General features: G+C 47.2%; 1 pseudogene; it reads right to left on the reverse strand.

Annotated features, from left to right (window-relative positions):
• The window catches only part of LOC146338266 (striatin-interacting protein 2-like), a 40,567-nt pseudogene extending 17,521 nt beyond the window's left edge, over nt 1-23,046 (reverse strand).
• Nucleotides 23,047-24,222: the final 1,176 nt, after the last annotated feature.

Below are 24,222 nucleotides of genomic sequence, written 5' to 3' on the forward strand. Positions count from 1 at the left end.
CACATGCAGACACACACATTAAGAGTAAACTATGGTATGGTCTAAATTAAGGGTATGAGAATCACCTTGCTTTGGAAGGTCACAGGCCTTGGAGCATGGAGGCCATTCTCTTTCATCTGTCCCTCTCATCTGTCCATCTAAGGTATTTTGCCTATGGACATGGAACTCTTACGGCCCATAGCTGTGGATAGATATGTTCTCCATGAATGTGTGGTCTTTTCAAAAGCCACCTAAGGCAGCCTTTCAACTTGGTGCCCTCCAGATGTTTTGGATTACAACTCCCACCACTGGCCAGCACCACAGTTTGAAGGCATCGATTATTCGGCACTCAGCCTTCCTTATAGTCCAGCTCTCACAGCCATACATTACTACTGGGAAAACCATAGCTTTGATTAGACGGACTTTTGTCGGCAAGGTGATGTCTCTGCTTCTTACTATGCTGTCTAGGTTTGCCATAGCTTTCCTCCCAAGGAGCAAGCATCTTTTAATTTCATGGCTACAGTCACCGTCTGCGGTGATCTTGGAGCCCAAGAAAATAAAATCTGTCACTGCTTCCATTTCTTCCCCTTCTATATGCCAGGAAGTGATAGGGCCAGATGCCATGATCTTAGTTTTTTTAATGTTGAGTTTCAAACCAGCTTTTGCACTCTCCTCTTTCACCCTCAACAAGAGGCTCTTTAGATCTTCTTTGCTTTCTGCCATTAGGGTGGTATCGTCTGCATATCGGAGGTTGTTGATAATTCTCCCGGCAATCTTAATTCTGACCTGTGATTCATCTAGGGGTGGACAAAAGTCACTTACCTGTCGTCGAAGGCCATTCGCGATGGGGGGGAGGCGCTTCGCTGCTCCCCCCGCGAAGTACAGGCCGGGGGGGGAGGCTTCCCGCCTCGCCCGGCCGAAATTCAGGCCGGGGGGGAGGCTTCCCGCCTCGCCCGGCTGAAATTCAGGCCGGGGAGGAGGCACCTCGCCTCGCCCGGCCACAAACGCGAAAGTAAAAAAAACAAAAACGCCCCCTGATAGGCTACGTGACGATTCACGTAGCCTATCACGGGTAGATCTGCAAAGTCAGCCGTGATAGGCTACGTCAATCGTCACATAGCCTATCACGGGTGACTTTAAAAAAAAAAAAAAAGCGTGTACGCGAATGGCGGCCTCCATAGGGAGCCGCCATTCGCGTTCCTTATTTAGTCGCTGTAGTCTACGTAAATGTTTACGTAGACTACGGCGAAAATAAGGGCAACGCAAATAGCGTTGCCCTTATTTTCGCCGTAGTCTATGTAAACATTTACGTAGACTACAGCGACCAAATAAGGAACGGGAATGGCGGCTCCCTATGGGGGCCGCCATTATCCGTACACTCTTTTTTTTTTCCAAAGTCACCCGTGATAGGCTATGTGACGATTTACGTAGCCTATCATGGCTGACTTTGCAAATCTAGCCGTGATAGGCTATGTGAATCGTCACGTAGCCTATCAGGGGGCGTTTTTTTTTTTCCCTTTCATTGGAATGGCGGCGGCAGCAGCCGGTCGAAAGACGGGCTGCCGCTCCCGCCTCGCTCGAGCACCCGCCGAACCGCCGGCCGGACCAGCCACCGGGAGGGACATTCGGTGAAGGTAAGTCCCGTCCCGGGGGGGGGTGCGGGGGGCGAGGGGGGTGCGGAGGATTTCTCCCCGAAACTTGTTCGGAGGGCCGAACACGCTGGTGCTCGGCCCCCCGAAGTTTCGGGGAGAAATTCTCCGCCATCCCTAGATTCATCCAACCTGGCGTTTCTCATGATGTACCCTGCATATAAGTTAAATAAGCAGGGTGACAATATGCAGCCTTGTTGTACTCCTTTCTAGGGATGGGGGAGAACTTCTCCCCGAAACTTCGGGGGGCCGAGCGCCAATGCATTCAGTCCTCCGAAGGTTGTTCGGGGAGAAATTCTCTGCCCCCCGTCCCCCCCCCGGGATGGGACTTACCTTTCACGAATGTCCCTCCCGGCGGCGGGTCCCAGCGGCGGTTCGGCAGGTCTTCATCAGGGGCGGGGGCGGCAGCCAGTCTTTTGACCGGCTGCCGCCGCTGCCATTACAAGCAAAGTAAAAAAAAAAAAAACGCCCCTGTGATAGGCTACGTAACGATTAACGTAGCCTATCACGGCTAGATTTGCAAAGTCAGCTGTGATAGGCTATGTTAATCGTCACGTAGCCTATCACGGGTGACTTTAAAAAAAAAAAAAGCGCATACGGCTAATGGCGGCCCCCATAGGGAGCCGCCATTCGCCTTCCTTATTTGGTCCCTGTAGTCTACGTAAAGATTTACGTGGACTACGGCGAATATAAGGGCAACGCAAATAGCGTCACTATTTAACAAGGCTAAAAGAGATGATTCCAGAAGATGAGCCCCTCAGGTCGGAAGGTGTCCAATATACTACTGGGGAAGAGCAGAGGGTATTTCCAAGTAGCGCCAGAAAGAGTGAAGCGGCTGGGCCAAACCCGAAAGGACACTCAGCCGTGGATGTGTCTGGTGGTGAAAAGAAAATCCGATGCTGTAAAGAACAATATTGTTTAGGAACCTGGAATGTCAGATCAATGAATCAAGGTAAGCTGGAGGTGGTCAAACATGAGATGGCAAGATGGAACATCGACATCTTGGGAATCAGCGAACTAAAATGGACAGGCATGGGCGAATTTAATTCAGGTGACCATCATATCTACTATTGTGGGCAAGAATCCCTTAGAAGAAATGGAGTAGCACTCATAGTCAACAAAAGGGTGGGAAAAGCAGTACTGGGGTACAATCTTAAAAATGATAGAATGATCTCAGTACGAATCCAAGGCAAACCATTCAACATCACAGTAATTCAAGTCTATGCCCCAACCACTGATGCCGAAGAAGCTGAGGCTGATCAGTTCGATGAAGACCTCCAACACCTTCTAGAACTAACACCAAAAAAAGATGTCCTCTTCATCATAGGGGACTGGAATGCTAAAGTAGGAAGTCAAGAAATCACGAGGATAACAGGCAGGCATGGCCTTGGTGTACAAAATGAAGCAGGACAAAAGCTAATAGAGTTCTGCCAAGAGAACACGCTGATCATAGCAAACACTCTTTTCCAACAGCACAAGAGACGACTCTACACATGGACGTCACCAGATGGTCAATATCGAAATCAGATTGATTATGTCCTTTGCAGCCAAAGATGGAGAAGCTTTATACAGTCAGTCAAAACAAGACCTGGAGCTGACTGTGGCTCAGATCATGAGCTGCTTCTTGCAAAATTTCGGCTTAAATTGAAGAACGCAGGGAAAACCACTAAACCATTCAGGTATGACCTCAATCATATCCCTGATGAATATACAGTGGAGGTGAGGAATAGATTTCAGGGATTACACCTGATAGACAGAGTGTCTGAGGAACTATGGATGGAGGTCCATAACATTGTTCAGGAGGCAGCAACTCAATCCATCCCAAAGAAAAAGAAATGCAAGAAAGCCAAGTGGCTGTCTGATGAGGCTTTACAAGTAGCTCACGAAAGAAGGGAAGCGAAAAGCAAGGGAGAAAGGGGAAGATATACCCAACTGAATGCAGAGTTCCAGAGAATAGCAAGGAGAGACAAGAAGGCCTTCTTAAATGAACAATGCAAAGAAATCGAGGAAAACAACAGAATGGGAAAGACTAGAGATCTCTTCAAGAAAATCGGAGATCTCAAGGGAATGTTTTGTGCAAAGACGGGCATGATAAAGGACAAAGAAGGCAGGGACCTAACAGATGCAGATGAAATTAAGAAGAGGTGGGAAGAATACACAGAAGAACTATACAGGAAAGATCTTAATGTCCCTGATAGCCATGATAGTGCAGTCACTGAACTTGAGCTGGACATTATCGAGAGTGAAGTCAAGTGGGCCTTAGGAAGCATTACTAACAACAAAGCTAGCGGAGATGACAGTCTTCCAGCTGAGCTATTTAAAATCCTAAAAGATGATGCTGTTAAAGTGCTGCATTCAATATGCCAAGAAATTTGGCAAACTCAACAATGGCCGCAAGACTGGAAAAGGTCAGTTTACATTCCAATTCCAAAGAAGGGCAACGCCAAAGAGTGTTCAAACTACCGTACAATTGCGCTCATTTCACATGCCAGCAAGGTGATGCTCAAAATCCTACAAGCTCGGCTTCAGCAGTATGCGAACCGAGAACTACCGGAAGTACAAGTGGGGTTTCGAAGAGGCAGAGGAACTAGAGATCAAATCGCCAAGGCAGTGATCCATGAAGGGGGAAGCAAAGTGTTACATATATGTAAAGATGAAGCCTAAATATCAAAGGATCCAAAGATCCAAATGGTCAAGAGAATAATCACCACCAAAGTGAAGATGACACAAAGACTAGAAATGAGCCTCTGGAAGGATTGCTAGTATTGCTGCATGAACTCCTATACTTTCGCTCTGGTTAGAGGTGGGAGCACCATGGTTGAAAGATACCACCATTCACTAGGTGTTCACCTGTTCCAGTGGCCTTATGTTTGACTCTGGGGGGGTGTTCATGAGCGATATATTTCGAGCCTGCTGCGTTTGGAGGTTGTTAGGGATACATGACATCATGGCCATCTAGCAGCCACCCCGCAACTCATCAGGGAAAAACTGGATTCTCTGAGATTGCTTAAAGTCTGAATCTTTTCCTCAAGTTGGGTTCTCCCCAGTATAGTTGCTGTGTGCCCCAACCCCCGCATTGACCTCGGGTATGCCTGCCCTGCCCAGGGGTGTGCCTTTCACCGTGACCCTGGCCAAGGGGCGTTTCCTGTGTGTTTCCTGTCCCTGCACAAACCAATTAGTATCTAGTCACAAGTAAGTCCTATTGTGTTAAGTGAGGCTTGTCCCCTGAATGCCCACATCAGAATTTACAGAGATCCCCCTCAACTGAAATGGCACAGTTTAAAGCACAAATTCCCTAAATGCTGTAAAGTGCGATTTCGAGGCTCCGATTCTTCGTTGTTTGGTTTGTTGCCTTAGGAAGTAACTACTCCACACCTTTGTTATAGAGATCCTGTGCAGCATGGGGTTAGAAAGGGGGGTGGTTCCCCATCCCTGTGTCCCCCCTGTCTTTCCCAGCACAAGCATATGTGTGACTACTTGGAAGTAACTCCTATTGTGGTCAATGAGGCTTGCTCCTGGAATGCAGGTGCATCTGGAGCTTCAGGGGAAAGGAGAAGGGGAGAGGGCTCTCTTACTGGTTCAGCAGCCCCTGCCAGTCAGATGATGCTCTCTCCAACCCCCACTCCACCTGGAGGTATGTTCCGTGAAGTGATTTTACTGGTGCGGACTGCTCCCTCGTGGAGCCCTGCATGGACCAAAGCGCAGCAAAGCTGATTCCTTTTTAAAAATCCAGTAGTCCTCCGTTTGCTTCTCCTTCCATTGTCATGGAAACACCCCCCCCCATTTTGATATGGGAATGTATAACTGTTGCCCCTACATTGTCCATGTAAAAATTCTTCGAAGTTCTTAAAAACTCGAACCAGTGGCAGCTGATGCCTATTAGGGCTGATGAGGAGGAGGGCAGGGCAGTAATCTGTAGGTGGAGCCAAGGTGCACAGTAGGTGGAGTCAACAGTGGGCAGAGCCAATGGTCGACAAGGCCGGGAGTCCCAATACATATGTTCAGCCTGTGATAGGTGAAGGCAGGGGCCACGATATGCAAAGTAACTTCAAGCAGGGTAGCCTCTTGAGTGCAAAGGGGACAGCTGGGTGGTCTGACACATACAATAACACAAATTATTCATTTGAACCCAGACTTTTTCTGTTCCAGCAGCAACCCTTTACACAGAAAAGGCAAACTGAGGCTAGGTTAAAAAAAGAAGAAAAACAACAAAAACTATTCTTTTAAAAAAGAATTTTTTGCTGATAAGGGGGGAACACACCTCCATCTTTCCCCACAATCACTCCCGCACCACCAGATGGCAGGTGAAGAAATGGGTGAAGGGGTGGTGGTGGAATAAAAATAGCAAGGAGTTGGGGCACCACACATTCCCACACATACCCAGGATCTCAGGTAAAAAAATAAATTTTGAAAAGTATTGTTTTAAATTGGGGAATTAAAAAAAGAAGCGTGTGATTGGCCGGGGGCCATCCTTCACAGCTGCCCATGGATGGCAAAATCAGCATTATGACTGCCTGCCGCCAGCCAATCACAGTGAAACTGGGAGAAATTAGGCAGAGTAGCTCTCCGAGACACCCGTGCCTAAGCCCCTGAATTGGTTTATTTGTGTACTGTTTTTCTCCCCTGGAGCCAAGCCGTGTGAGCATGCAGGAGATGTCAAGGAGGCAAGCTAGGCAGTGGCGGCAGCGGCGGCAGCAGGAGAGAGACCCGTGCTCAGCCAAGGCAGCAGAAAGCAGCTGGAGCTGGCTGGAGGCAGGCAAGTTCTTTCACACGGGGCAGTCTGGGGGGACAGGACAGAGATCCGGCTCTGGGTCTCTTTGGCAGGTGGGGAGCCCACCCTAAATAATGGGCTGTATCTGTGCCATCTTCCGAACCCCATTCTTTCAAACAAAAGGCCATTTGTACGCATCACAATTGCCATGGTTTCACCAAAGTGCTAGAACATTGTCACCCCTTTTCCCAGGGCAGATGTCACCCAGGAGACTCAAGAACAGCCGTATTTCCAATGCTCAGGACCCAGAGTGGCTAAGTTTCATTCTTTAGTTAACTTTAGTCAGCTCCTTATCAGCACTGCAGATGCCAGTTTTAAAGCAAAGCAATCTGCTGCTTCTCTGCAAAGTGTGCAAAGCTATTTAAGCTCAGTCAAACTCTGTGACCTTCTATCACTGGGTCATTTGCAGCGCATGAGGCTCCCAGGTTGAGTCAGGGATATTTTCAAAACACTTAATTACAGGCTTATTTGGCCATTCCTGGATCAGTAAACGATGTTATTTAACCCTTTCAGTTCCGGATTGACCTGTGCCTGCAGGGAAGAGTGTGCACTTGACTTTCGTTGGAGTTCTCACTCATCTGGCCATGAACACCACCTCTGCTGCCTCCACCAGAAACTACCTTGGGGGCGACCATGGGTTCATAGAATCATAGAATCATAGAATAGTAGGGTTGGAAGGGGCCTACAAGGCCATCGAGTCCAACCCCCTGCTCAATGCAGGAATCCAAGTCAGAGCATCCCTGACAAATGGCTGTCCAGCCTCGTCTTGAAGGCCTCCAGTGTGGGAGAGCCCACCACCTCCCCAGGTAATTGGTTCCATTGCCGTATTGCTCTGACACTCAGGAAGTTTTTCCTGATGTTCAGTCGGAATCTGGCTTCCTGTAACTTGAGCCCATTATTCCGTGTCCTGCACTCTGGGATGATCAAGAAGAGATCCTGGCCTTCTTCTCTGTGACAACCTTTCAAGTACTTGAAGAGTGCTATCATATCTCCCCTCAGTCTTCTCTTCTCAAGGCTAAACATGCCCAGTTCTTTCAGTCTCTCTTCATAGGGCTTTGTTTCCAGTCCCCTGATCATCTTTGTTGCCCTCCTTTGAACCCTCTCCAGCTTGTCTGCATCCTTCTTAAAGTGTGGTGCCCAGAACTGGACACAGTACTCCAGATGAGGCCTAACCAGTGCTGAGTAGAGGGGAACTAGTACTTCCCGGGATTTGGAAGCGATGCTTCTATGAATGCAGCCCAAAATAGCATTTGCCTTTTTTGCAGCCACATCACATTGTTGGCTCATATTCAGCTTGTGATCGACGACAATTCCAAGATCCTTCTCGCTCGTAGTGTGGTTGAGCAACGTATCCCCCATCTTGTAACTGTGCATTTGGTTTCTTTTTCCTAGGTGCAGAACTTGGCATTTGTCCCTATTAAATGCCATTCTGTTGTTTTCTGCCCAGCACTCCAGTCTATCCAGATCACTTTGAATTTTGTTTCTGTCTTCCAAAGTATTAGCTATCCCTCCCAATTTTGTGTCATCTGCAAATTTGATCAGCATTCCCTGCACCTCCTCCTCCAAGTCATTAATAAAAATATTGAAGAGCACTGGGCCCAGGACTGAGCCCTGCGGTACCCCACTCGTTACCTCTCCCCAGTTTGAGAAGGTCCCACTGAGAAGCACTCTTTGAGTCCGATTCTGTAGCCAACTGTGGATCCACTGGATCGTTGTTTCATCTAGCCCACTTTGAGCTAGTTTGCTCATCAGGATATCATGGGGCACTTTGTCGAAAGCTTTGCTGAAGTTGAGGTATATGATGTCTACAGCATTGCCACGGTCTACAAGGGAGGTGACTTGATCAAAAAATGAGATCAGATTTGTCTGGCAGGACTTGTTTTTGACAAATCCATGTTGGCTTCGAGTAATCACGGCATTGTTGTCAAGGTGCTTCCAGATGGATTGCTTTATGATCTGCTCCAGAATTTTCCCAGGGATTGATGTCAGACTGACTGGTCTGTAGTTCCCAGGTTCCTCCTTTTTACCCTTTTTGAAGATAGGGACAACGTTAGCCCTCCTCCAGTCATCTGGCACTTCCCCCGTCCTCCATGATTTCTCAAAGAGAATAGACAGCGGTTCTGAGAGTTCTTCTGCCAGTTCCTTTATGACTCTAGGATGCAGTTCATCTGGCCCTGGAGATTTGAACTCATTCAAAGTAATGAGGTGTTCCTTGACCATATGCCTGTCGATCTCAAGCTGCAATCCTGCCCCTTCAACCTGTACTTCGCCTTTGCCAGGGGGGTCATAGACCCTCTTTTGGGAGAAGACTGAGCCAGAGTAGGAATTGAGCACCTCTGCCTTTTCTTTGTCCTCTGTTATCATTTTGCCATCCTTATTTAATAGCTGAACAACCATTTCTTTCCTCTGCCTTTTACTATGCACGTAGCTGAAGAAAGCCTTTTTGTTGTTTTTAGCATCCCTCGCTAACCTCACCTCGTTCTCCGCTTTAGCCTTCCTGACGCCATCCCTGCAATTCTGTGCTACCTGCCTGTACTCTTCCTTTGTTACTTGGCCTTCTTTCCACTTCCTATATGTGTCCTTTTTTGTTTTCAGGTCATCCCTAAGCTTTTTGTGAAGCCACATTGGCTTCTTCTGTTGTCTTCCACCTTTTCTTCTTGTTGGAATTGTTTGTGATTGTGCCTTGAGAATTTCCTTTTTTAAAAGTTCCCACCCATCTTGGACTCCTTTTCTCGCTAGCATTGCTTGCCATGGGACCTTACTGATCATTGTTCTGAGTTTATTAAAATCAGCTTTCCTAAAATCCAGGGTACGCGTTTGAGTACACTCGGCTTTTGCTTCCCTTAGAACCAAGAACTCAAGTACAACATGGTCGCTTTCCCCCAGAGTTCCTGTAACTGCTACTTTATCCACTAAGTCATCTCTGTTGGTTAGGATCAAGTCAAGGATAGCCGATCCTCTAGTTCCTTCCTCTACTTTCTGTAGGAGGAAGTTATCCGCCACACAAGTCAGGAATTTCCTGGAGGGGCCATGTTTTGCAGAATTTGTGGGTTTTCTCCCACAAGCCTGTTTCATCCTTACTACTAGCGTGAATTACACTTTACTGCTTGCATGTACAATTGCAGTGCTTATGCAAATTATAACAAACACTATATGTGTGGGTCAAATGAATGCAACACACACAACAAAGAACTGAGGCACAGAATCAGACAGATGCAGAATGTTATAACTCAGACACAAATAACACTGAACACTAAGAGAGGCAGAGAGGTGGGTGGATGAGACCTTCAGGGACCTATCAGCTGTGTCCCACTCCCAGGGGGACAGCTCCTCTGCTGTCATGGAGAAGGCGGGTCTTGGGGAAGGAGGGCATCATTCTGAGGAAGAGGGAAATGATCCCTTCGAAGGGACCCATTCTGCGGAAGACGAACAAATAGCCTCTCGTGCCGAGGATGTGCCTCCGGGAGGAGGGGGGCTTGTGGTAGTGGGAGATTCAATCATTAGACACAGGGACAGCTGGGTTTGTGATGGGTGTGTAGACAGCATGGTGAATTGCCTGCCTGGTGCGAAGGTTGCGGATATCACACGCTGTCTAGGTAGCCTAGTAGATAATGCTGGGGTAGAGTCAGTAGTTGTGGTCCATGTTGGTACCAATGATGTGGGGAAATGTAGTTGTGAGGTCCTGAAAGCCTGAGAACAACATGGCCTACATGTGCAACAAGTGCAAGTTGATCACACTGCTGGAAGAAAAAGTAAGAGGACTGAAGCAGTGACTGTCAACCCTCTGGGGAATAAGAGAACATGAAGAGTTCTTGGGCAGAACGGTGGAACTACAGCAGCAAAGTAAAGAACAGAAGCTTGAAGAGCAACAGCAAGCTAAGGCAAAAGTGGGAAATGCTGAGGTGAGGAAAAATGCAGTAGAGGATACTCCTTGGAAAAGGGTGACAGGAGAAGAAGAACTAGACGCCCCTCTGCACCAGTGGAAGCAGTGGAGCTGTGGAACTGATTTCAGGTACTTGAGGATGAGACTGGAGGAGAGCCTGCAGAGGAAGAATTACAGGGGACCCCACATGAGAGAGAGCAAGAGCCTGAAGGTCAGTCAGTCAAGCAGAGGTGATGAAACCCAGGCCTACAACAACAAGAATAGAAGAGTAGTAGTAGTGGGAGACTCCTTGCCGCGTGGGATCATAGAATCATAACATAGTAGGGTTGGAAGGGGCCTACAAGGCCATCGAGTCCAACCCCCTGCTCAATGCAGGAATCCAAGTCAGAGCATCCCTGACAGATGGCTGTCCAGCGTCGTCTTGAATGCCTCCAGTGTGGGAGGGCCCACCACCTCCCTAGGGAATGGGTTCCATTGTCCTATTGCTCTAACAGTCAGGGCGTTTTTCCTGATGTTCAGCCAGAATCTGGCTTCCTGACACTTGAGCCCATTATTCTGTGTCCTGCACTCTGGGATGATAGAGAAGAGATCCTGGCCTTCCTCTCTGTGACAACCTTTCAAGTACTTGAAGAGTGCTATCCTATCTCCCCTCAGTCTTCTCTTCTCAAGGCTAAACATGCCCAGTTCATAGAATCATAGAATCATAGAATCATAGAATCATAGAATCATAGAATCATAGAATCATAGAATCATAGAATCATAGAATCATAGAATCATAGAATCATAGAATCATAGAATAGTAGGATTAGAAGGGGCATACAAGGCCATCGAGTCCAACCACCTGCTCAATGCAGGAATCCAAGTCAGAGCATCCCTGACAAATGGCTGTCCAGCCTCATCTTGAACGCCTCCAGTGTGGGAGAGCCCACCACTTCCCCAGGTAATTGGTTCCATTGTCGTATTGCTCTTACAGTCAGGAAGTTTTTCCTGATGTTCAGCCGGAATCTGGCTTCCTGTAACTTGAGCCCATTATTCCAAGTCCTGCACTCTGGGATGATCAAGAAGAGATACTGGCCTTCTTCTCTGTGACAACCTTTCAAGTACTTGAAGAGCGCTATCATATCTCCCCTCAGTCTTCTCTTCTCAAGGCTAAACATGCCCAGTTCTTTCAGTCTCTCTTCATAGGGCTTTGTTTCCAGTCCCCTGATCATCTTTGTTGCCCTCCTCTGAACCCTCTCCAACTTGTCTGCAGCCTTCTTAAAGTGTGGTGCCCAGAACTGGACACACTACTCCAGATGAGGCCTAACCAGTGCTGAGTAGAGGGGAACTAGTACTTCCCGGGATTTGGAAGCTATGCTTCTATTAATGCAGCCCAAAAGAGCATTGGCCTTTTTTGCAGCCACATCACATTGTTGGCTCATATTCAGCTTGTGATCGACAACAATTCCAAGATCCTTCTCGCTTGTAGTGTGGTTGAGCCACGTATCCCCCATCTTGTAACTGTGCATTTGGTTTCTTTTTCCTAGGTGCAGAACTTGCCATTTATCCCTATTCAATGTCATTCTGTTGTTTTCTGCCCAGAGCTCCAGTCTATCCAGATCACTTTGGATTCTGTTTCTGTCTTCCAAAGTATTAGCTATCCTGCCCAATTTGGTGTCATCTGCAAATTTGATGAGCATTCCCTGCACCTCCTCCTCCAAGTCATTAATACAAATGTTGAAGAGCACTGGGCCCAGGACTGAGCCCTGCGGTACCCCACTCGTTACCTCTCCCCAGTTTGAGAAGGTCCCATTGATAAGCATTCTTTGAGTCCGATTCTGTAGCCAACTGTGGATCCACTGGATCGTTGTTACATCTAGCCCACTTTGAGCTAGTTTACTCATCAGGAGATCATGGGGCACTTTGTCGAAAGCTTTGCTGAAGTTGGGGTATATGATGTCTACAGCATTCCCACGGTCTACAAGGGAGGTGACTTGATCAAAAAATGAGATCAGATTTGTCTGGCAGGACTTGTTCTTGACAAATCCATGTTGGCTTTGAGTAATCACTGCATTGTTTTCAAGGTGCTTACAGATGGCTTGCTTTATGATCTGCTCCAGAATTTTCCCAGGGATTGATGTCAGACTGACTGGTCTGTAGTTCCCAGGTTCCTCCTTTTTACCCTTTTTGAAGAGCCCGCCACCTCCCTAGGGAATGTGTTCCATTGTCATCTTGCTCTAACAGTCAGGAAGTTTTTATTCAAGAACAGAAGGAACCTGGTGGTCAGAGTCTACTACTGGCTACCTAAGATGAGGATGAAACTTTTGAAAAGCAAATAGCCAATGTTTCAAGGAAGCATGATGTAGTAGTAATGGGGGACTTCAATTTGCCTGATATTTGTTGGGAGACAAATTCTGCAAAACATGGCCCCTCCAGAAAGTAGAGGAAGGAACTAGAGGATTGGCTATCCTTGACTTGATATTAACCAACAGAGATGACTTAGTGGATAAGGTAGCAGTTACAGGAACTCTGGGGGAAAGCGACCATGTTATACTTGGTCGCTTTATACTATACATGTTATATCTCCCAAAAGAGGGTCTATGAGCCCCCTGGCAAAGGCAAAGTACAGGCTGAAGGGGCAGGATTGCAGCTTGAGCTTGATAGGCATATGGTCAAGGAACACCTAATTACTCTGTATGAGTTCATAAGTGGCAGATGACTGGAGGAGGGCTAATGTTCTCCCTATCTTCAAAAAGGGTAAAAAGAAGGAACCTGGGAACTACAGACCAGTCAGACTGACATCCATCCCTGGGAAAATTCTGGGGCAGATTATAAAGCAACCCATCTGTAAGCACCTTGAAAACAATGCAGTGATTACTCAAAGCCAACATGGATTTGTCAAGACAAGAACAAATCCTGCCAGACGAATCTGATCTCATGTTTTGATCAGGTAACCTCCCTTGTGGACAGTAAGAATTCTGTGGACATAATATACCTTGACTTCAGCAAAGCTTTCGACAAAGTGCCCCATGATCTCCTGATGAGCAAACTAGCTCAAAGTGGGCTAGATGAAACAACGATCCGGTGGATCCACAGTTGGCTACAGAATCGGACTCAAAGAGTGCTTATCAATGGGACCTTCTCAAGCTGGGGAGAGGTAACGAGTGGGGTACCGCAGGGCTCAGTCCTGGGCCCAGTGCTCTTCAACATTTTTATGAATGACTTGGAGAAGGAGGTGCAGGGAATGCTGATCAAATCTGCAGATGACACAATATTGGGCGGGATAGCTAATATTTTGGAAGGCAGAAACAAAATTGAAAGTGATCTGGATAGACTGGAGCGCTGGGCAGAAAACGACAGAATGACATTGAATAGGGATAAATGGCAAGTTCTGCACCTAGGAAAAAGAAACCAAATGCACAGTTACAAGATGGGGGATACGTGGCTCAACTACACTACAAGCGAGAAGGATCTTCGAATTGTTGTCGATCACAAGCTGAATATGAGCCAACAATGTAATGTGGCTGCAAAAAAGGGAAATACTCTTTTGGGCTGCATTAATAGAAGCATAGCTTCCAAATCCCGGGAAGTACTAGTTCCCCTCTCCTCAGCACTGGTTAGGCCTCATCTGGAGTACTGTGTCCAGTTCTGGGCACCACACTTTAGGAAGGATGCAGACAAACTGGAGAGGGTTCAGAGGAGGGCAACAAAGATGATCAGAGGACTGGAAACAAAGCCCTATGAAGAGAGACTGAAAGAACTGGGCATGTGTAGCCTTGAGAAGAGAAGACTGAGCGGAGATATGATAGCGCTCTTCAAGTACTTGAAAGGTTGTCCCAGAGAGGAAGGCCAGGATCTCTTCTGGATCATCCCAGAGTGCAGGACACGGAATAATGGGCTCAAGTTACAGGAAGCCAGATTCCAGCTGAACATCAGGAGAAACTTCCTGACTGTTAGAGCGATACAACAACAGAACCCATTCCCTAGCAAGGTGGTGGGCTCTCCCACAATGGAGGCGTTCAAGACGAGGCTGGACAGCCATCTGTCCGGGATGCCCTGACTTTGATTCCTGCACTGAGCAGGGGGTTGGACTCGATGGTTTTATAGGCCTCTTCCAACCCTACTATTCTATCATTCTATAAGTTCACCCCAGCATTCCTGCTGCTCGTAGGGGTGGGCAAATCTGTCAGTTTCACTTTCTCCCTCTTTTTTTTTTTTTTTTTCCAAATCTGAAGTTCTTTTTGTCCAAATATAAAGAAATTTTGGTAATGTCTTATTGAAGCTGAACAGAAACAAACGTTTCACCCATCTCTACTCCTAAGAGGTAGAACTAGCAAACAGTACAGAACAGACTGGAACAACTTTGATATATTACTTCAGCGTCCCTCTCGAAAGCACTGTGATTAATTCGCTGTGATTAAAAGCTAGACCTGTCAGTCACAAAACTATGCTCTCCTCCTCTTCTTCCACATTACCTGGCATTTTCCTCTTATAGAGCGCTCAGAGGAAACTATCTTTGTTTCTCTGTCTCTGTATCCCTCCAAATTGGTCCAGAAACTTCAGGAACAATGTGAGAAGCTTCAGTCTTCTTTGAAAGACAACATTCACTTTGGACAAATCCCAAATCTCTCCAAGGTGCCCCTTTCAGGATTCATCCAAACCCCTATTGAAAATTCATGGTTCCTTCTGATAAGCTCAGTAAGTCCGATATTTGTGGTATTGTTTGGTAGGTGAAGGAGCTGCCATGCCAGTTCAGTTTATCAAAAGAGCCATCTCTCTGCTCTAATAGTCTACGAGCTGTTTTCACCAACATTCAAAACATTCTCCAGAAGCTTCACTAATTCTTCCACACATACTGACAACACTGTAGTTGCCATGGATGGTACACAACAAAACAATAGCCCATTAAAAAAATAAAATAGAGCAGAATATGTGTATATTTCACAAGGCAGAAAATGCATTCAAAACTTTTGTTCTGTTATATATATCAAATGGAACAGAAGCTGTGATTGCACTTTCAGCCTTGTGAAGCAGTATTTAAATCCCGGTTTCCTTCCAATATGCCCAGCACAGCAGTCACTGCTTCTCTCCTAGAGCTGTTGAGGCTGTGAGTAGGTATGGGCAAATTTCCTTAAATCCATTCCATCTGTGTTTTGTGGATTGCCAGCCAGGCTTCCTTCATTCTGTTGTCTGCTCATTGACAGAATCAGATATTTTTTAGCAATGCACAAGGATTTTATTCCATGTGTGTGTGTGCATTAGCACAAATCCCCCCCCCCACAAAGTTAAAAACAAACAAACCCCAGACTGTGGAATCTGCACAATTTGGAAAAAGTCAGTCCACTGCAGGATCTACAGGTAGGATTCCCAGAAATTCAAACTAACTTGAACCCTTTCTGGATTTCTCCAGCATCTCAAGTTGTGGAGAAGGGCTGTTGTCGCTCCTCTCTCTCTCTCTCTCTCTCGTGCTGTTGGGTGGGCATCATTAGGAGCGGCAGTGTGCCTCTAAGTTTTCTTCATCTATCTGCTGTGCTGATCAACAGAGCCTCCCTGTGCAATGGCAGCCTATATTTTTGTAGACTGGCATGTTGTGGTGGGGTTTTGAGAGAGGAAGAGAGAGAAGCACAGTCAGCATGTCTCTTCTTTGAGGAGGTTGCTGATGCCCAAGCCTCCCTCTGCTGGAGCAGTCTGTCAATATGTATCAGAATATTCCCTAGCACTACACTTTGTCCTGCAGTGCTGGGTGTGGGTCCAACAGCACAAGAGGCGACTCTACACATGGACATCGCCAGATGGTCAATATCGAAATCAGATTGATTATGTCCTTTGCAGCCAAAGATGGAGAAGCTCTATACAGTCAGTAAAAACAAGACCTGGAGCTGACTGTGGCTCAGATCATGAGCTTCTTGTGGCAAAATCTCAGCTTAAATTGAAGAACGTCGGGAAAACCACTAAACCATTCAGGGATGACCTAAAGCATATCCCTTATGAATATACAGTGGAGGTGAGGAATAGATTTCAGGGATTAGACCTGATAGACAGAGTGTCTGAGGAACTATGGACGGAGGTCCGTAACATTGTTCAGGAGGCAGCAACTCAATCCATCCCAAAGAAAAAGAAATGCAAGAAAGCCAAGTGGCTGTCTGATGAGGCTTTACAAGGAGCTGAGGAAAGAAGGGAAGCAAAAAGCAAGGGAGAAAGGGGAAGATATGTCCAACTGAATGCAGAGTTCGAGAGAATTGCAAGGAGAGACAAGAAGGCCTTCTTAAATGAACAATGCAATGAAATTGGGGAAAACAACAGAATGGGAAAGACTAGAGATCTCTTCAAGAAAATCGGAGATCTCAAGGGAATGTTTTGTGCAAAGACGGGCATGATAAAGGATAAAGAAGGCAGGGACCTAACAGAAGCAGATTAAATTTAGAAGAGGTGGAAAGAATACACAGAAGAACTATACAGGAAAGATCTGAATGTCCCTGATAGCCATGATAGTGCGGTCACTGAACTTGAGCCAGACATCCTAGAGAGTGAAGTCAAGTGGGCCTTAGGAAGCATTACTAACAACAAAGCTAGCGGAGATGACAGTATTCCAGCTGAGCTATCTAAAATCCTAAAAGATGATGCTGTTAAAGTGCTGCACTCAATATGCCAACAAATTTGGAACACTCAACAGTGGCCACAAGACTGGAAAAGGTCAGTTTACATTCCAGTTCCAAAAAAGGGCAATGCCAAAGAGTGTTCAAACTACTGTACAATTGCGCTCATTTCACATGCCAGCAAGGTGATGCTCAAAATCCTACAAGCTAGGCTTCAGCAGTATGCAAACCGAGAACTACCGGAAGTACAAGCTGGGTTTCGAAGAGGCAGAGGAACTAGAGATCAAATCGCCAACATTCGCTGGATCATGGAGAAAGCAAGGGAATTCCAGAAAAACGTGTATTTCTGCTAGGGATGTACGAATTGTGTACCTTCCGTGCTGCTTGACTTCCGCAGTTTGCGGCCAGTGCTCCGTACTGTCATTCGCAAGCCCCTGGAATTCTCTTTTTTTTCCACTCCAAGAATTACGAAGATGAATCCGTACTGACAGCTGTAATTCTGCATAACTTCCGTAAGAAAGGCTATTTTTCGTAGATATTTACGTACTTTTTCCCCTGCCCTGAGATGTGCAGTAATTACTTTCAGCCAAAACACTTCCCATAGACTATATTCTTCTATTGTGTGTGTGTGTGTGGGGGGGGGGGAATCTCCTTCAATCCAGCTGTTCCCTGGAAAAAAAAAAACCATTCACCCAAGGGTCTTCTGAGATAACTAACAGGAGGTTTGCTAATGAGCTGGATGTGGAAATACAAAGCTGAGCTGGGGCAAGTGGGGCGCTGACATGTGTAGGAGTAAGTTGCATTGAGCTCAGTAAGACTTACTTCTAAGTAGACATGCACAGAGTTGGTTCTCCTCTCTGCTCAGCTTTGCATTTCCACATCGAGTTCATTATCAGACCTCCTGTTAGTTATCTCAGAAGACCCTTGGGTGAATGGGTTTTTTTTTCCCCAGGGAACAGCTGGATGGAGGGAGATTCCCCCCCCACACACACACATAATGGAAGAATATAGCTCTTGATATTCCCTGGTATGTTTATTCCTCATTTTGTCCATTCCCTGAGCATGTGCAGAGTGTGCTTTTTATTCAAACAAAGAGAAGATTGCTGATCTTTCCCTTCATGCTGCATTTGTACAAGTGAAGTGTGACTGCTTCAGAAAGAGCTTTCCATTATACTATCTCTTTTTCTTCATGAGTTTCATAACAGAAGTATGATGTAGTGGTTAGAGTCCAGCTCAAAGTCACCCAGTGAGATAACTAACAGGAGGTTTGCTAATGAGCTGGATGTGGAAATACAAAGCTGAGCTGGGGGCAAGTGGGGTGCTGACTTGTATAGGAGTAAGTTGCATTGAACTCAGTAAGACTTACTTCTGAGTAGACATGCACAGAGTTGGTTCTCTCCATTTTAGCCTCACAATGTCACCAACAAGGCTGGATGTGGAAAAAGAAAGCCTAGCAGGGGGAATAAAGCTGGTGCAGGGCTCCAGACCGGCATGGTCATTTTAAAAGGTGTTTTCTTTCTTTCTTTCTTTCTTTCTTTCTTTCTTTCTTTCTTTCTTTCTTTCTTTCTGCAACATTGCTTTAAACCAAGAGTGCATCGCTCAGGCACACCTAGGGCAGCAGCCTTGTTTTGGGAAGCCCCGAGGAGGAGGAAGTGTTTTGGCTGAAAGTAAACAGAGACAGAGGATTTCAATTGAAAAAGAACACCCACAAGCAAGGCGATGAGCACAATACATTAAAAAAAAAAACACTTGCGTATTTATTATCGGAATATACTACCTTGTGTTTTTATTTATGAACATTTCACGACTCTGTGAGGATGACCAAAAAAAAGCCGCATGAGCATGACTGCTGGCTCCGCAGGACCTCGTGGTGCTGTTCCGCAGAGGATTCCGTGGCAGAGACTGAAGGGAATTCGATCCCATTTCATTCCGTGGCGGAATTCTCTGATATCCCTACTCCCTCCCCCATCAGATTCAGTTTAAAGCCCTCCTGATGAAGTTCTTCATGCTGTGGCCAAACACATTCTTCCCAGCCTTTGTGAGGTGCAACCTGTCCCTAGCCAACAGCCCATCTTCCAGGAAGTATAGCCTGTGGTCCTGGAATCCAAATCTCTCTCGTTGGCACCACCTTCGTAGCCAGTCATTCACCCGGAGTATTTTTCATTCCCTTTCTATCCCTCTTCTAACTATCAGAAGGAGGGATGAGAAAACTATCTGGGCCCCAAAGTTCTTGAGTTTCCTTCACAAAGCTTCAAAGTCTGATGTGATTTCCTCGTAGCTCCACTTGGCAGTAGCATTTGTTCCCACATGGATGAGAAGAAAAGGATACCTGTCAGTGGGCTTTATGAGTGCAGGCAACCCTTCAGTCATGTCTCTAATCCATCCTCCCGGGAGACAACATACCTGGCGAGTCCACGGATCTTCGTGACATACTTGGCTTTTGATCCCATGCAGCAAGGAGTCTCGCACAACTACTATTCTTCTCGTCTTGTTGTTGTAGGCCTGGGTTTCATCGCCTCTGCTTGTCTGACCTTCAGCCTCTTGCTCTCTCTCATGTGGGGTCTCCTGTACTTCTTCCTCTGCAGGCTGTCCTCCAGTCTCATCTTCAAATACCTGGAAACGGTTCCATAGTTCCACTGCTTCCACTGGTGTAGAGTGGCTTCTAGTTCTTCTGCTCCTAACTGTCATCCTTTTCCAAGGAGTATCCTCTACTGCATTTTTTCTCACCTCAGCATTTTCCTCTTCTGCTTCAGCTTGCTATTGCTCTTCAAGCTTCTGTTCTTCATTTTGCTGCGTGTTCCACCATTCTGTCCAAGAACTCTTCATGTTCTCTTGTTCCCTGGAGGGTCAACACTCGTCGCTCCAGTCCTCTTACCTTTTCTTCCAGCAGCGTGGTCAACTTGCACTTGTTGCACATGTAGGCCATGTTGTTCTCATGCAAGAAAACAAACATGGCATATACTTCCAGGTCACCAGACTGGATAGTCTTGTCCTTCCTTAGTCTTTATTCCCTTTTTGTTTCTAGCTTTCTGATTGTACTGGGATAGCCTGTGCTTTGTCCTCTATTCACTAGGGATGTACGAAATGCACTTACCATTCCGATTCGGGGAGTCTGCGGTAGGGGGGAGGCACTCCGTCCCTCCCCCCACAATCATCCCTGGCCGGCTCCGCTCCGCAGCGACTCCACGGAACTGCCAGCCAGGGCCACCTGCAGCCGGATTCCGGCCGTGGCCGGGCTGCTGCAGCCGGAAATGGCTGCTACGCCAGCTGCCATTTGTGTCCCTGCAAAGCTGTGATAGGCTACGTAAGTATTTACGTAGCCTATCATGGCAAAAGGCAGCCACGCAAGTGGTGGCCACAACGACGGCCACCATTTGCGGCCGCAGCAGCCCGGCAGCAGCTGGAAGACAAGCCGGAGCCGCTGCCGCCGCATCCGCTGCCAGGTAGGTCCATCCCAGGCGGGGCAGATTTCAGGGGGTGGCGGGGGGGAGGTTGTTCTGCCACAGAATCCGGGGCACCAGATTCCAAAGAATCCGGCCTCACTGGAGTCCATGGCGGATTTCTCCAACATCCCTACTATTCACTGGACGTTAACAACTAGGGATGTACGAAACACTTACCTGGTTTCGTTCAGGGACATCCGTAGTGGGGGGGAGGCACTCCGTCCCTCCCCCTGAAATTCTACCTGGCCGGTTCCACTCCGCAGCAACTCCGTGGAGCCACTGGCCGGGGCCGCCCGCAGCCGGACATCCAGCCGCTGGGCTGTGCAGGGACGCAAATGGTGGCCACTGTAGCTGCCGCCATTTGCGTCCCTGTATTTTGCCGTGATAGGCTATGTATATATTTATGTAGCCTATCACAGAAAAAAAAAGGGAACGCAAATGGCGGCGGCTATAATGGCCGCCATTTGCATTCCTGTTTTTTTGCTGTGATAGGCTACGTAAATATTTACGTAGCCTATCACGGCAGAAGGCAGTGGGGCAAATGGTGTAGTGGCCACCATTTGCATTCCCTTTTTTGCCGCGATAGGCTACGTAAATATTTACATAGCCTATCACGGGCTACCATAGGGACGCAAATGACGTCCCCTACTCAGGACACCATTTGCATCTGCACCAGCCTGGCAACAGCCGGAGCTGCCGCCTCCACCGCCGCTGCCACTGCCGGAGCCGCAGCCAGGTAGGCTCCATTTCATGGGGCTTTCACGGGATGGAGGGGTGGGGGGCTCCGTTCCACCACGGATTCTGGGGGGCCGAATTCACTGGAATTTGGCCCCCCTGGGATCCATGGTGGAATTCTCTAACATCCTTATAAATGCCTCATTCTATGTCATTAAATGCCTGGGAGTAGAGGACAGTCTGAATGTGATGCTGAGAAGATGAAAGTGTTGGTGCCACGTGGGCCTCAGTGGGGAGCTTATTCCATAGTCAGGGGGCCAGCCCCTAACCCTTGTCGCCATCCTCTGAGCCTCCCTCAGCGGAGACACTTGGAGGAAGCCCCTAGATGTTGATCATAGTGCCCAGGCAGGTTCAGGATGGGAGAGGCATTCCATCAGGTATTGTGGTCCCAAGCCATGTAAGGATTTATAGGTTAAAACCAGCACCTTGAATTGGTCTCAGAAACATACAGGCAGCCGATGCAGGTGTGCCAGAATTGGTCTTATGTGCTCAGACCTTCTAGTCCCAATTATTATTCTGGCCACCACATTTTGCACAAGCTGCAACTTCTGAACAGCCTTCAAGGGTAGCCCACATAGAGTGCATTGCAGTAATCTAACTTGGAGATTACCTGAGCATAGATTACTGAAACCAGGTTTTCCCTGTCCAGACAGGGGTGCAGCTAGGTCACCAGCCAAAGCTGGTAGAAGGCACTCTTAGCCACTGAGGCCACCTGAGCCTCAGGCTATAGCAATGGGTCCCGGAGAACCACCCAGCTATGAACCTGCTCCTTCAAGGGGAGTGCAATCCCATCCAAAACAAATCAAGATATGTGCCACAAATGCACATTATATGTTGCACAGCACAGCAGTGGTTGTATTGGAAGGGTGTCAAAATATCACTTTGCAACTTCTAGCTTTGCCTTGGGAAGGAAAGAAAAATCAACCACCACCAAGGACCTGGAAACAATGGTCGTTCCACAAACCCCCAGCACTGGAAATTACCTTGAACTCCAGGCAACTCCATCCCTGAAAGGAAATATATACTGTCACCAAGTCCTTGGTCTTCCTAAGTGTCTCACTGAAAAAAAAGAATATTTTGTGGCTGTTCAGAAAATTAAAATTGGGACTGTCCCTCTGAAACCCACCCGGAGCACTGACCAGAGGCCATTTAAGGTGGATGGAGAGTGTGACGTTCCAGGCTGGCGTCATGAGCATCAAGACATCGCTGTGGAAACACAGCAGATCTAAGCAAAATGTTGCTGGCAGCTCAGCAATTACCCCTGCAAGACATTGTTTCCTCTACTAACCCATTAACATGTCAGATCTTGGTGGTGCTTTGACATCTAAACACGCCTTGGGTGGGCTGCAACTCAGTTTAAGACTCTCTTCCTCTGAACAGGCCAATCTGCAGATATTCACCAAAACAGAGTGAAATTCTCAGGACACACTTTGATCATGCTGTTTCCAAAATTAAAGACAAAATTGCAAGTGTTAAGCATCTTTAACACGTCATTAAACCTCGGCGATGATCCAGGAAGACCCCTTTAATGAGGAATGGCATATGTGGTGAAGGCAGCTGCCCTCTAATGCTCCACTCTGCCAGCAGAGGCTTTGAGAGGAAATGGCCTGGCAGCATCCAGAAGGGGAGCATCTTCGCTCCTCAGGAGAGGATCATTGCAGCCTGCTCTTCACAGAACCCTGGAGGAGCCTTCTTCATTCCAGCTTGAATCCGAGAGGCTGTGGCAGCAGAAGCAGCTCAGTGCTCACACAGATGGGGCAGGCATGTTTGGCAGGGGCCAGGGTCAGCTGCTGGGGCGCTTCTGAGCCTCAAGATGCAGCTTCAGATGAACTAGAGAGGCAGCTTTTTCCGTCTGTTAACCCCACTCCAGAAGGCAGGCTGCAGCACTGGAAGCACCATCTTGCCTTGTCTGATTGCATGCAATGTTCCCGTCTGAAGGCTTGCGCAAAGTCCCAGCGCTGTAAGCAAGGGGCAGAGTCAGGGTCACAACTCTGAGCTCCAGATTAGCCATTCTGAATGGTCATATCTATCTATCTATCTATCTATCTATCTATCTATCTATCTATCTATCTATCTATCTATCTATTTATTTAAAACATTTCTATCCCGCCCTATATCATTAAGATCTCAGATAAAATCAATTTAAATAGTATAAAACAAATAATTTAAAAAGCTAAAAACATATTAAACCATTAAACAAGCTAATACCAATTAAAATTCAAAAAAAACAAAATAAAAGTTAAAACAGTATGCTACTTTAGGGAATGCATTTAGCCCTCAAAGGCTTTTGTAAAAAGCCATGTTTTTACTTGGTGCCAAAATGAGACCAGTGTCTGTGCCAATCGGGCCTCCAAGGGGAGGGCATTCCACGATCGGGGTGCCACAGCAGAGAAGGCCCTCTCCCATGTCCCACCATAGTGTACGTCTTGTACCGGTGGGACACAGGGGAAGGCTTCTCCAACTGATCTCAGTCCTCGAGCAGGCATATATAGGGGGAGATGCTCCCTCAAATATCGAGGTCCCAAGCTGCTTAGGGCTTTAAATGTCATCACCAGACCTTGAATTCCGACCGGAAGCATATTGGCAGCCAGTGCAATCTGTTTAAAACTGGTGTTATATCATCTTTCTGAGATGTCGCGGTCAACAGTCTAGCTGCTGCATTTTGCACTAGCTGCAACTTCTTGAGTCGTCTTCGAAGTGCATTGCAGTAGTCTACAATGTTGTTATTTGAAATGCAAATGACATCAAAGAGGGGGGGTGAAAATTACTGAGATTGAAGCAAGTGGGGTGGGAGAATTTAATAACCCTTTCCTCTCCTGCTACAGTGCTGAGGAAACTCCTTCCTTTGAAGCTCTTATTCCCATTGCGTAGAAATACCCCATTGGTACAAGCAGTTTCAAAGGAGGAATTTTCCTCAGGACTGAAGCAGGAGAGGAAAGTGTTAAATCCCACTCCTTGCCAATAACGATCCCCCAATAATAATCCCAGTAATTATTACCCCCACACCAGCTGAAGAATGGCACTGGGAACTTCACTACATGATGATATGCAGTACACACACCTAGGGATGTCAGAGAATTCCGCCATGGATCTTGGTGAGGCCGAATGCCAGTGCATTCGGCCCCCCGAAATCTGTGGCAGAACAGCCTGCCACCGCCCCGCGGATCTCCCCCGGGACGAGACTTAC

The sequence above is a fragment of the Heloderma suspectum genome, chromosome 10 (genome assembly GCF_057233095.1).
Source record: "Heloderma suspectum isolate Gila_16-S chromosome 10, 16-S_ref, whole genome shotgun sequence".
Taxonomy (NCBI): Eukaryota; Metazoa; Chordata; class Lepidosauria; order Squamata; family Helodermatidae; genus Heloderma; species Heloderma suspectum.